The 13790-nt window shown below is 38.3% G+C and overlaps 1 long non-coding RNA gene across 1 annotated transcript; it reads right to left on the reverse strand.

Annotated features, from left to right (window-relative positions):
* Positions 1–3972: 3972 nt before the first annotated feature.
* LOC130683828 (uncharacterized) lies at positions 3973–13573 on the reverse strand. The gene is made up of 3 exons (XR_008997828.1): positions 12584–13573; positions 8163–8400; positions 3973–5988 (listed from the first exon to the last, which is right to left on the reverse strand). It is a non-coding gene; the product is annotated as an uncharacterized LOC130683828 (long non-coding RNA).
* Positions 13574–13790: the final 217 nt, after the last annotated feature.

Consider the following 13790-nt stretch of genomic DNA (forward strand, 5'->3'; position numbering starts at 1 on the left):
ATGCTGTTAGAATTTTGATAGGGATTGAATTGAGTCTGTAAATTGCTTTAGGCAGGATGGTCATTTTACAACATTAATTATTTCACTCCATGAGCATGGGATAGATTTCCGCTTATTTGTGTCTTCTTTATTTTCTTTCAATGAGTGTCTTATAGTTTTTAGAAAATAGGTCTTTCATCTCCTTGGTTAGGTTTATTCCTACGTATTTTATTCTTTTGATGCAATTGTAAATGGAGTTGTTTTCCTGATTTCTCTTTCTGCTAGTTTGTTGTTAATATATAGGAATGTGACAGATTTCTGTGTATTAATTTGTGTCCTGCACCTTTGCTGAATCCAGTTATTCTAATGGTTTTTTTTGGTGGAGTCTTTAGGGTTTTCTAATGTAATATTATGTCATCTGTACATAGTGATAATTTAACTTCATCCTTACCAATTTGAATGGCTTTTATATCTTTGTGTTGTCTGACTGCTGTGGTAGGACCTACAGTATTATGTAGAAATAAAAGTGGTGAGAGTGGACATCCTTGTCTTGTTCCTGATCTTAGAAGAAAAGCTTTTAGCTTTTCACAGAGTGTCTTATAAGGTCTTTGGTTTTACTCTTAGTAAGATATGGTGCCATTGGGGGTTTCCAGCTGAAAAGTGACATAATCCAAATTTCATTGTATATGTTTTTTCACTCAGGTTTTACCACTTTTTGGATATGAAAGTTAAAAAAATAGAGTAAAATTGTGAAGGCAAATATGATATTATCTTTTGTTCTTTGAGTGATTATTTTTGGCCCATACTATGGAATGATAGCAACTCATAGAGTGCACAGTCCTGGGAGAAAAAGATACCTAAGCCATGGGTCTGCCTTTGAAACCATCCACCTGGCATCTTGTCTTCTCAGTTCTGTGATGTTTGCAGTACACAGTAAGCATAATGAGGTTAACACCCTTTGAGAGTCTTCCTCAGTCAATAGTATGAAGAGCATAAAAATGTATGAGACCTTGCCTCAAGGAATTTGCAAGCATTCACCGCAGAGGACAAGGAAAGACATACAGAAGTTAAAATTCAAGAATGACGGAGCAATAGTATTGATGTAAAATAGAGAAAGTTAATTTTTCCTGGGGCAGGTTAATCTCAGAAAGACTGTTGCAAAATTAAGCTGTCACTAGTTCAAAATGCCGTCTGTTAGGGACCACTGTCACCATATCAGTGATAGGTGCTTGTCATCTGGAGCATTGCTTTGTCTCTGTTCCTGAAATTTGGTAACTGGAAGTGGTAAATGGGGGAGCTTTTTTATTGTAGAGCACTAAATGGCAGGTGGTTCGGTCACTGAGTGTAAAGAGCTCATGTGATTTGAGAAGTAAGAACAACAATAATAATAATTAATATTTTTTGAGCTCTTACTATATGCTACATCTTTTCTAAGCATTTCCCATGTATTAGCTCATTTTATTCTTGCACCTCTAAGAGCTACTACTACTACTGTCCCTATTTCAATATCAATTGAAATTGATATTGATGTGAATATCAATAATATTCTCCAAATCTTTTAATTGGTAACTGAGGAGCCATAATTCAAGCCAAAAGAATCTGTACTCAACAAACGGCATGTTCTAAACTTCTCTACTGATACAGTGTATTTACACTTCAACTTTTTCTTTGTTCCCAACAAATAGATCTGAACTTGTTTTAGAAGAGCTTAAGCAGGGCACTGGAGGACTGGAAAAAGCAGTGACAGGTGTTGAACATCTTACCTTTCATTTCCACCTTTTGGATGCCAGGCTGTATGTGGGAGCAGGTACAAAAGTACCCAAGATATGCGAGTATACACTTCATTTGCATGATCACTATTCCCATCTCTTTCAATTCGGGCATATTTAGGGATGATTAGCTTGATTTCTTTGTATGAAGCAGTTATATTCCTTACTCTGTCATGCTCTGAGAAGAATTCCTTTTCTTTAGTGCCAGCATACCCCAAGACACAATATTTTCAGTGCTACAGGAGTGCCTTAAACAGCTTATAAAATGGATGTGGTGTTTAGCAATGAGGTTGTCCTTGGGACATGAGCTGTGACACTTAGTAGCTGTATGGCCTTTGTCAAGTTATTTTTATCCCTTTGTAGCACAGTTTCATCAGTTGTAAATGAGGATAATAGTACCTACCTCATAAGGTTAAATTTAAAATATTAAATGAATTAATATTTTAAAGCAGTTGGAACAGTTCTTGATACATAGTGAGCATTGATTTAAAAGTAAATTAAAAATATTATTTTCTATGTTTATAATTCCAAATGTCATGTATTTTTCTGTTAGCCAGAATAATCTCATTAGAACCATAGAACTAAGTGTGTCCCAAATAACACTTTCACGTGTTTTAAACCATTTGATCTTTGTAATACCCACTTGGATGAGTAAGGATATATTACTCCTTATATTTTTCTAATGAGAAATTTAAAGTTCATGGTGATTAGGTGAATTGTCCCTGGTTGTTCATCTAAAGGTGGATTAAAGGTGAGCAAAAGCTAGGACTTGAATGCATGTCTGTCTCACTTTCTCCAGACTTCTTGTCCCACCATTCTATACCACTTCTTTTCAGGAGTTCTAGTCATCTGTGGTGAAGAGTTTATCCACCAGCATGTCTTTTGGGATATGACCGAGTGCAAGGTCTTATCTTAACTTGCTATGTTAGAAGACTGTGTGTTCCAGCAAACTCAGACTTTCTTATCCATTTTTTGTATATATTTTTATTTTTCCCCAAATAATTTATTTTAAGCCATGTTTTGGTCACAGAAATAGCAAGTTAAAAACAAAAACCAAGGAAACAAAAAGAATACATTCCTATGGAAACAAAGAAAATTACTTTTTATTCTGAGCAATGAGACAGTGCCACCTAGTGGAATTTTTCTAGATAGCTGAGCTAAGAAAAAAATGAGAGGTGGCAAAAAGATCCAGATGGAAAAGTGAAATAAATCGAAAACAAAGAAATGGAAGATGTAAGACACAGGGTTTATTTACCACCTTAGAATGTCTAGTATTCTGTGAACCACTCTTCAGTGGAATGTTACACTGGAATGTAAGTGCCATAATTTTTCTGTTCTGTTTATTATTGTATCTTCCAAAACCAGAAGAATGCCTACCACATAGTAGGAACTCAGTATTTGTTAAGTGAATTAGTTGTTAAAGTGAACTTCTTATTTTTAAATTAAGAATATTATATTTTTCCCTTTACTGAAGAATTTTCTGTAGTTCATAATATGAAAACAAGCTTTTCAGTTTTATTTGTAAGTTGTAGTTTTCATGATAGCTCCTATTGTAAAATTAGTTTGCTAATATTTGGTGGAAATTGAAACAAATGTCTTTTAAGAACTAAAGTAAGGTTTATGGAAATATTTTTTTATGACTAGTTTGTTAAATTACTTGGGAAATGATAAGCTAATCTATAGAATATGGGAAAGCTAGGTGAGTGATGTTAATCAAGTGAAATTCAGGAGAGACTGTGAATTTAAAAAACAAAATATCAGGGAACAATCCATTCTTTAGAATTTGAATTTTATTTTAAAATTGGATATTCATTAAAATGACTCAAGATTCAAAAAAGTAAAAAAAAAGGCATATTGTGAAAAATTTCCCTCCCTATCTCTGTCCTCCAGCTACCAACTCCCTTACCTGGAAGCCACCAGTGTTTTTTTCCCATGTGCCTTTTCTGAGGCTTCTTAGATGTTTGCAAGTGAATATGCCTTTCTATAAAATTGTACCTGTTATTACAAAGAACAGCTATACAAATTGCACCTATTATTATAAAGAACAATAATTGATGGAAGACTTGAGTTGTCTTAACTTTAATCATATGCCTTTTTCTTTCTGAGTTCAAAAGAGTTTATGATCTATTTTTTAAATTTATTTTTTAATTATTAACAAAAATGGCAATGTTTTCTTACTGAAAAAAAAATTCTTGTGCTATTCCCTGGATTATGTTTAAATGGCAGTTCTTATTTTAGCTTTGTCAATTTATTAAATTAGTTTTTATAATAAATTTATATTCACATGTAAATTCACAATTCGGAATTATTCACACTGATTCTCAGTATGGTGGTTGACAAACAATTTTACCAGGTTGTCAATGTCCACCAAAAGTCATCTCATGTTTCCAGTGCCTTAGTAATTTGCAGCAATCATATCAGTAGGCAAGAGAAACACAATTACAGGCCTCTTACCTTATCAAATGTTATTTGCCTGTTACCCAGGCCAGATTTTGTCTAATTTCTTTATTTTTGTTACTAAGAATATAGTAAAGAGACACAAGACACATATTCATTTGATAAGTCACTTTTAAATACTCCTATGATCCTAATACTATGCTAGAGACTATAGAAATCACTTATAGTTATATAGAGCATTTGTGGGACAAATTATACCTAGGTACACACACAAATAAAAAGGGCTAGTGACATTTAAAAATTTGGCTCTAACTGAACAAACACAGGGAATGTCTACTTATTTGAATTACTGGCACCAGATTGCTTCCAGTATTAGGTTATAATGAGAAGTGATGTCATTAGCATTTTTAAGACTCTCCCAAATGCTGGAGGCATTGTACAGAAAATCAGAATGCCCATTAATATCATACACTGGGTTTTGGACTGTCTGACAGATGCTCAGTTGAATAACTGTTGTAGGACTTCATTTACCACAACATCTGCATCATTGCTATAAGGCCAATGCATTATTTATATTTCAAATAAAGGAACCTAAAGTGAAGGAATCTATTGAAAGTTGAACTTCTATTTGGTTTTGCATGGGAAAGCAGCATTTTTAGTTCAGACAGCTTCAAGCACATTGATTTGTCCTGGAGGCATCCATTCTGTCTTGGTGAAAACACAGCCACACAGGGCTTCTTATGTCAAGGCATATGATTTATGTATATTCTGGAGCACAGACTTAAATTCTTGCATTCTCATTAAGAACTTAAGATCAACAGGGGAAAGGGACAGATACTTTCAACCCCTTCCTGCTGGAGTCCAGCTCCAGTGAGTCCAGGAGTCCCTGAAGGAGAAACGGCATCGGCGAGTGAGGACACAGACACTAGCAAAGTTGCTAAGCTGGCCTGTTTATTGGCAGAAACATCAAGCAATATAAAGGGAATTGGTTACAAAAAATCATCATAAAATCATCATAAGGCATGTGTCATCAGTGATTTATGGCATAATCTACTCGGAATGTTCCCCTGCTTTCCTAACCATGAAAGGTCATCATGTTTTGTTCCTCAGTATTTTTCTGTTGCTTTCATCGTTTTAGATTCTAATCTCGGGTTAAAGGCACCACAATAACTTAAAACTTGCTCCACTGGACTGCCACCTAGGCTTGCTGTGGGGCAAGTTTTTTCCATAATTCCCTTGAACTGTTTACAGTAGAATAAGCAGCACTCATTCTGTTGATTTTGAGTATAACAATGCTTACTGAATTTCTATAATAATGATTCATAAGGGGACTCTACCAAGATTTTTCCACCTGCTTTCCTGACCCACACCCCATGTAAGTCATCTCTTGTTTCTCCTGGGGGCCAAGTTGGCCTGGGAGCTGTACCCAGGATTCACCTGAACTTTCTTCTATTTCCCAGCCCAGGGATAACATCCCACTGGCCTGGGGGGAATGTGTAGGGCTTCATTCTCTCTTTAGATAAGGGGAGTGTCCTGTTTCACAAGCTGGGTTTTTATGATTGCTGTACTGTTCCTAACAGTCCTCTTCTCCAGGTGCATTTTCTGATTCACGAGGGCTGTTTGGACTGGGGAAATGGTCAATTTAAGCAATAGAAGAGTTATCAGTAGCCTTCCTTTTGGAGGTCCGTTTTGTGGCATCCGTCCATCAGCCTCCTGGGCTGTGCCATCAGGCAGGCAGCGTAGGTTGGCTCCCGGCATCTCCCCCTTTTTTTATTTTTTAATTTGAAGGTATGAAGCTCGGCTGCAACCTTCTGGATGCTGTTCTTTAAGAGCTTGAAGAGGACTGGAAGGAAAAGGAGAAGAAGAAGGATAAGTCCACCACTAATAGCTACATTAATTAACAGGGAGGAAATATTATGTTTTGAAACATAAGAGGCAATATTATTAAAAAATCCTTGAGAAATATGAGAAATGGAAAAATCTCTTTTGGCCTGATTTATATCATGAATCTCTTGGTGAAGTTTAGAAAGATCAATACTTAAATCAGTATGATTCCATATACCCATAATATGATTTCTAACCTTTTCCCAAGAATGAACAGATTCATTGACTTGAAGAGAGTAGCACATATCCAGTGATAATCTGCATGGCAACGAAGTGCTAAGCGAACCTTTAGTGTCATTAGTTCACGACCAATAGTTAAAATAGCTTCTTCTAAAGCATTAACTTTGAATTCTAACTTTTGATCAATAATTTATTGTGTTGCTAAGGCTAAGGATATATTTTTGGAAAGCTGATCAGTAAATGTGGTGGTATGTGTTTCTTGGGTGAGTGCTACAGCTGAAAGTGTAAAGGAAGTAGCCAGAGTTATGAGGGTAGTAATTCCGAGAATTAGAGAAACCACAAAACGTTGACCACGGAGCAAAAGGAGACTAGTATCTCTTAGGGCTTGTAAGCCATAATTATCAAACCGTGAGGAATTTAAAGTTACAGGAACCATTAAAATACGGAGTATCGGTCCCTCCCTGCCTCTGACCCACAGATAAGGGAGGAGACGCGATGAGATGTCGAAGACCTGAAAGGACCAGCCGGGGGACTCGAGGCGTAACAGTGCAAGAGTGGTGCTGAAAGGGCACCCTTCGTATTTATTGAGCAAATACATGTTAACAACAGTAGAATTCTGTGTGGGGGACTTAATAGGCAACCATTAACTAACTCTAAACTTAATCCTCAGCAGTCTCCAGTCTCCTGAAGCGTGACGTCTTTACAAGGTATTGAAACAATAGCAAGGGCAGTTAGGTCACAGAAACTGTTTGGTCTTGTTTGTTCGGTTCCTGATCACTTATCAGGGATTACAGGGAAAATAATCAAGTCATATATGATTATACATTTGACTTCTATACTTGATTTATATATTAATCCCACAACGGAGGATGGCAAACTATCGATATAATCTTAGCATTATTTTTTGCAGAAATGCAACTAGAAAGAATACAATGAGTACAATTAATCACAAACTTACCAACATCTTTTGTAATATTCATAGAGATATAATTTTAGGATAAAACAAAGGCATAAGGTGTATGTAAACAGGCTTGTATTTGATAAGTAGTTGTACTAGAAGGTCTATGAAGACTGACTGGACTAATAACTGCAATAGCTCGCCACAATTCTGACTGTAAGAAACTTTTACCATTTAGGAATGTGGTCAAAATGGGAGGGACCCAAGCGTTAATATGCCATCGGTTCACAGTTAGGGGCAAAGGTAGATAAGCATCATTCCTTTTGTAGCAAACATTTGAGGTGCGCAAATATGCTCTATAATCAGTAGAAGGATTGGGGGAACTCCAATCATAAAGAGAAAGATTAAACATTGGTATAGGCCTTTCAATTTGAGAGGAATACATACATTTTATCCATATGGGAAAGCCTATCTTCCTATTTATAATTAACCAATCGCTATCTGTATTGGAATTTTCTGGTGGGGGAGCTGGGACAGGAAATACATGATTTAGGACGTGTTTTAAGTGTTTTTATTTTAGGGTCTGGTCCTACTGGGAGGTAAAGGATTAAAGACCACAATTCTCTCACTTGTGGATTATTAAAAGTAGGGGAATCTGTTAATAATCCTTTAAGGCTAAAGGGTAAACACCCAGGAACTGTGGAAGTATTGGATGTAGTAAAGCAAATGGGAGGGGAACTAGAAACTCCAGAAGAGGAAAAATTGTAATTTATAATGGCCTGATTAAATTGAGTAAAAGATTGGGTTCCCCCTAACAATTGAGTTAGATTGGTAAAAACAGGAAAATCTTCATTTTCCCAGCTGAAAAGTAGGAGGTTTAGGTAGATAAGCCCAGTAGGATTTCCCTGATTTTTCTCAAGTTACCTGGCAGGTCAGGACAGCAAGCATAGCACTAAAAAGAGTTTTACTGGTAACGGGTAAACCCTGGCGACCGACTACAGCTTCGCTGCTTCTGTCAGCTTCTTTAACTGGCCCCAGGTCGGGAGGTCACTTACTCGAGTTGATCTCGCGAACCGCCGCCGCGGAGGAACTGGATACCGACGGCGAGGTCTTCGGAGCTCCTGCAGCGTGAGGTTCTGCAAGAGCTGCACTAGAGGTTCCTCAAGGTTTCTTCTCGGCCGGGGACTTTCCGGAGGGGTCAGAAAGTTGTGTGGAAGAGGAGGTGCTGGCGGGTGAGGCGGGCGAGACATGTCTGATGAGTCTATCTGGTATCCACACGGGGGCGTCTGAGTCCTGTGGAAAAGCACAAGCATATCCTCCCCCACATGTTAAAACATCAGGCCCTTTCCATTGACCTGTGAGCAGGTCTTTCCATTTTACTGACGGTTTGGATCCTACAAATTAGGGTTCCAATGTTTTCCCATGGCCGCGTGTTCTGAGGAGTCAACATTAAGGTTATTAATGACAAAGTGCATGGTTTAGAATATGATGAGGTGAACTATATTTGATGTCTCCCTATTGCAATTTTGTGATTTGATATTTAAGGGTTTGATGAGCTCTTTCTACAATAGCTTGCCCTTGTGGGTTATAAGGAATTCCTGTGGAGTGATGAATATTAAAGGTTTTGCAAAAACTGGCAAAGCTTTTGGAGGTATAGCCTGGGACATTATCAGTTTTTAAGTTGATAGGTATCCCAATGTAGGAAAAGCTTAAAAACAGATGTTGAATCACATCTTTGTAAGCCTCACCAGTCCTTGCTGAAGCTATAATCACATGAGAATGGGTGTCAACAGTAACATGGACAAAACCTAGTTTCCCAAAGCTGGGAATATGGGTTACATCCATCTGCCAAAGGGCATTAGGCTTAAGCCCTCGAGGGTTTGCTCCTGATAAATGTGAATTTTCATGAGTAGGGCATATGGTGCAATTCCTAACAATTTGTCTAGTAGATTCTCAAGGAATTTGAAATTGATATCTTAGTGACTGGGCATTTTGGTGATGAATGTGATGTGATTCTTGGGCTTCTTCAATTGCTGAATAGATTAGAGTTCTTGTTAATTGATCTGCTAAAGCATTTCCTCCATGAAGGGGTCCGGGTAGTTTGCTATGTGCTCTGATGTGGCCAACATAAAATGGGGTTCTTCACTTATGTATGAGATTCTGTAATGTTTCAAATACTCAAATATGGTGGTTTTATTACTAGCAATAACAGCTGTTTCAATATGAAGGAATAATTTCACAATATAGCAGGAATCTGTATGGAGGTTAAAGCTTCTATCAACAAGCTGAGAAAAGGCAAACAGAACTGCTATTAACTCTGCTTTCTGGGCAGAAACTTCTTTTGTGGTTTGTACATGTGGCTGATTATCAATATTAGTAACAGCCGGTCCATTTGAGGAACCGTCAGTAAAAACCCAGGCAGCATTGGATATGGGGGATGAACTGTAAGTTTTTGGAAAAATAACAGGATGATGACAAATAAACTGTAACAATGGATTTTTTGGTAAATGGTATAACACTTGTCCTCTATAATTACTTAATGATATTTGCCATTCCTCATTACTATTTAGAAGAATTTCAAATTGATCTCTGTATAAGGAATAACAATATTTGCAACATCTCTGCCAAACATTTCCCGACTCTGTTTTCTTCCTTTATTGATAAGGGAGGCTACTAGATCTGGATAGGCCACTAATATTTTCTTTGCTGGCACTGGTAAATGTATCCACTCAAGGGGACCATTTTGCCATAAACATCCTGTCGGAGTATGTGAAGTATGCAGTATTATTAAATCCCAAGGGGTATTATAGTCAATCCTTTTTAAAAACTGAATGTTTAGTGCCTTTTCAACTGACTCTAGGGCTTTAGAGGCCTCAACAGTAAGCTCCCTCTTAGAAGTAGGGTCTGGGTCTCCTTGCAATATTTCAAATAAAGGTTTTAGATCTGAAGTAGATAGCTGCAAAAATGGCCTTATCCAATTAATATCTCCTAATAATTTTTGAAAATCATTCAAAGTCTGCAAATGATCTTTTCGTAGCTGTAAAGGTTGATAAAAAACTGTCTGTATATTAATAACTCTTCCTAAATAATTATAAGGTGGATTAGATTGAATTTTTTCTGGCGCTATTTGTAAACCACAAGTATTAAGAGCAGAAAGAGTCTTGTCTAGCACTTCTTGTAAAAGGGCACAATCTGGGTGGGCAAGGAAAATGTCATCTGTGTAATGGACTAAGTAAAGATCAGGGTAAAGGTCTCTAATTTCTTGTAAAGCACCGTCAACATTTTTGACATAAGGTGGGACTATTTTTCACATCTTGTGGTAAAACTTTCCACTGGTATCTTTGATAGGGTTGTTTAAGATTTTCTGAAGGGAGACTAAAGGCAAAGCGTCTGCAATCTCCAGGGCTCAAAGGTATAGTAAAAAAGCAATCCTGCAGATCTATGACAAGAATATCATAGTTAAAAGAAATTGCAACTGGAGACAGAAGGCCAGGTTGCAAGGCTCCCATATCTTCCATAGTGGCATTAATGGCCCTCAGATCTTGTAACAGAAGCCACTTTCCTGATTTCTTTTTCATTATGAATATGGGAGTGTTCCAAGGGCTGTTAGATGGCTCTATATGGCCTGCAGACAACTGCTGTTTAACTAAATCTCTGGCTGCTTTAAGTTTTTCTGTGGTCAGAGGCCATTGCTCAACCCAAACAGGGCTGTCATTTTTCCATATAATTGGGTCAGCAGCCTTAAGAGCAATGACCTCTAAGATAATTCCATTTTTATGAAATTTTGACCTGCAATCTCTGGCCCAATGGAACCCTTTCTGACAGTGAGGGCAAGGAGCCTGAGGAGGATTAACAGACTGAGTTTGTGCTGGAAGATTCTTTTGAGGACAATTTCTACTAAAATTTCCCATCTGACCACATGTAAAACAGCTGCCATTTGGGCCCTTAGGAGCTTGCTTCTTATCTGATAACCCCTGCATAAACTGGGTATAAATTTCTCCTTTTAAGGCTGCTGCTATTGCCACCCCCTGGACGAAAGCTGGAGTGACACAGCACACTGTTAAATATATAATCTATAAGAGATCCAGTCTTACGAATTTCCCATAATAATGCTTGGCAAGTGAAATTGGCATTTTCAAAGGCCAGTTGTTTTATTAAAATGTTAGCAGCCTCCTCATTAGTAATAACTCTTCTAACTGCCAGTATTAATCTGGATACAGAATCCTCATAAATCTCATCAGCTCGTTGTTTCACTTCTCCTAATGTAGTTGTTTTTTCTGTAGTTATTGGCAAAGCCCTCCAAGCATTAACAGCATAGGCTGTAGCTTGTATTAAAGCTTCCTTTTCTAAGTATAACTGGCCTTGGGCTGAGTCATAATTACCCTTGCCAAGCAACACGTCTTTAGTTATATGGTCCCTCCCTCTCCTTCTCTTGTTGTCTGATGCTTGTTTCTTAGCCATGTCTTCATATTCTGTCCTTCACAACAAATTAATTCCCTCCTGTTAGACAGGCCTTAGCCACTTGAGTCCAATCATAAGGAGTCATCCAACAGTTGGATAAAGCCTCCAATAAGGTTAGGGTATAGGGAGCTAAGGGACCATAATCTTTACATGCAATTTTCAATTCCTTCAAAAGTTTATAAGGAATAGGCTCCCATGATATGTCCTCATTACCAAAATCCCCACTATAAACCACTGGGAAACCCATGGCAAAGTCTGTATCCCCTTGCATTTCTGCCTGCCTTAGAGCTGCTTGCACCCCAGTATGGGCCTTTTGTTGAGTTACTGTTAAAGGAGGAGGGGGGTGTGAAGGCATCCCCTGCTCTGATTTTTTTGAGGGACAATATGCAGAGACTTTGCGAGTGGGAGGCTTCCCATGTAACTGGGCTGCACCTATTCTGAAGGGGCCCTCCTCCTCATTATTATATCTGGTTTTGTCCTCTAAGTCTTCCTCATCCTGCAGGGTCAATTCATCACCATACGGCGGGACAGAGGTTTTGCTACAGAGAGTAGCAGTGGTTCTTCCTCAGGGCTATTTTCAGCAAGGAAACTCTTCCTCTGAAGACGTTTTTCTGCCTCTTGTTGTGGTTCTAAGACTTCCTTAATTAAATTCCACAGAGCAAAAGCATTAACAGGGACCTTTTCAGGGCCATTCTGTGTATAATATTCTCTAAGCTGATTTCCGACTTTATTCCATGTCTGCAAATTAACACTTCCTTCTTCAGGGAACCAAGGACAACATTTTTGTACAAAGTGTAAAAATCTTGCTAATTGTCCATTAGTGACTTTTATACCTCTACCTCCAAGCATATGCATTAAAATTCAATAAAGAGTCTTCTTCTTTCTTTAGAGTCAATATGGCCCATGACTTCTCAAGGAAATTCTGACTATCCACCTCTTACTCACCCTGCCTATCACAGGGGGGTCCACGGCACCCTCAGGTGGCGTCCTATCTGTTCCGTGGTGCGGGGCTTACCTTCAGGTCCCTTTTCGGGCACCACCTCATCAGAGTCCAGCTCCAGTGAGTCCAGGAGTCCCTGAAGGAGAAACGGCATCGGCGAGTGAGGACACAGACTCTAGCAAAGTTGCTAAGCCAGCCTGTTTATTGGCAGAAACATCAAGCAATATAAAGGGAATTGGTTACAAAAAATCATCATAAAATCATCATAAGGCATATGTCATTCAGTGATTTATGGCATAATCTACTTCTCGGAATGTTCCCCTGCTTTCCTAACCATGAAAGGTCATCATGTTTTGTTCCTCACGATTTTTCTGTTGCTCTCATAGTTTTAGATTCTAATCTCAGGTTAAAGGCACCACAATGTCTTAAAACTTGCTCAATCGGACTGCCACCTAGGTTTGCTGTGGGGCAAGTTTTTTCCATAATTCCCTTAAACTGTTTACAGTGGAATGAGCAGCCCTCAGTCTGTTGATTTTGAGTATAACAATGCTTACTGTAATTTCTATAATAATGATTCATAAGGGGACTCTACCAAGATTTTTCCACCTGCTTTCCTGACCCACACCCCATGTAAGTCATCTCTTGTTTCTCCTGGGGCCAAGTTGGCCTGGGAGCTGTACCCTGGATTCACCTGAACTTTCTTCTATTTCCCAGCCCAGGGATAACATCCCACCGGCCTGGGGGGAATGTGTAGGGCTTCATTCTCTCTTTAGATAAGGGGAGTGTCCTGTTTCACAAGCTGGGTTTGGGTTTTTATGATTGCCGCACTGTTCCTAACAGTCCTCTTCTCCAGGGGCATTTTCTGATTCACGAGGGCTGTTTGGACTGGGGAAATGGTCAATTTAAGCAATAGAAGTGATATCACTAGCCTTCCTTTTGAAGGTCCGCTGTGTGGCATCCATCCATCGGCCTCCTGGGCTGTGCCATCAGGCAGGCAGCGTAGGTTGGCTCCCGGCATCTTTATGCTATTGTTGATAAGATTTTGGCATTTTTAAAGGTTGGGAAAACATATAGTGAAAAACTGTCACAGGAATTTGACTACTTTGTCATAAAAGTTATTAAATGCTTCTTGAGGTATTTATAGTCTTCATTTATATCATACTCTTAAAATCATATAGCAGAAGAATAGTTAATACGGAAAGATGTTCATGATATTTTGTTGAGTGAAAAAATATATATATATTCACAGGAAAAAAAGGGAAAGCTGTACATCAAAATTTTG

Source organism: Manis pentadactyla, chromosome 5 (genome assembly GCF_030020395.1).
Source record: "Manis pentadactyla isolate mManPen7 chromosome 5, mManPen7.hap1, whole genome shotgun sequence".
NCBI lineage: Eukaryota > Metazoa > Chordata > Mammalia > Pholidota > Manidae > Manis > Manis pentadactyla.